Raw genomic sequence first — 1,015 nt, 5'->3', positions numbered from 1 at the left:
TGGTGATGGTGATGGTGGTGGTGATGGTGGTGGTGGTGGTGATGGTGGTGGTGGTGGTTATGGTGGTGGTGGTGGTGGTGGTGATGGTGGTGGTAATAAGGGTGGTGGTGGTGGTGGTGGTGATGGTGGTGATGGTGGTGGTGATGGTGGTGGTGGTGGTGGTGATGGTGGTGGTGATAATGGTGATGGTGGTGGTGATGGTGATGGTGGTGGTGATGGTGGTGGTGGTAGTGGTAATAAGGGTGATGGTGGTGGTGGTGATGATGGTGGTGATGGTAGAGGAGAAAATCCATGGCAGCCATGTTCTTCACTCCTCTCACCCCTAAAAAAACAAAAGTAGCCTACTCCTGTACAAGAAGAGGTATAGCAGGGAGAACCTAAAAGGAGCCAGTATAAGAGCTGATAAGGGAGCCTATAAACACAAGCTGGAAGCAGCAGCCAGATAGTGACAAGAATCAACAGAACCTGTTCTTGCTGATGGGCTCAGGATACAAGTAGCCAACTATAGAATTCACTCAACACATCCCCTTCCCCTCCACTCTATCCATCCAAAAACTTGGAAGAAAATGAAGGCCATAGACCACCAGGAAACCAGGACCTAGCTGGATGTCTTCCATTGATTCTTCTGCTGTTTCTTCTTCTTTCTTCTAGGGAACTAGTTGGCACTATGAATAGAAAACTGCAATCAGGAAGACCTGAATTCAAATCCAACCTCAGATACTTACTAGCTGTGTGACCCTGGGCAAATCACTTAACCTATATGTTTCTCAGTTTATCTATAAAACTGGAGTAATAATAGCATCTATCTCCCAGGGTTGTTATGAGGATCAAATGAGATAATAATTGTAAAGAGATTAGCACAATGACAAGCACATAGTAGGCACTGTATAGGTATTAGCTATTATTACTTAATATACTCTCTCTGTGGACCTGAGACTTCATACAAAAGGAAGCTGAAAGATTGTCTGATCTGAGGAAAGAGATAAGTTTACTAATCAAATTTCAACAATCCCTT

This window comes from Gracilinanus agilis, chromosome 1 (assembly GCF_016433145.1).
Source record: "Gracilinanus agilis isolate LMUSP501 chromosome 1, AgileGrace, whole genome shotgun sequence".
NCBI lineage: Eukaryota > Metazoa > Chordata > Mammalia > Didelphimorphia > Didelphidae > Gracilinanus > Gracilinanus agilis.
The sequence above is the reverse complement of the archived record's forward strand: the minus strand, read 5'-3'. Positions refer to the sequence as shown.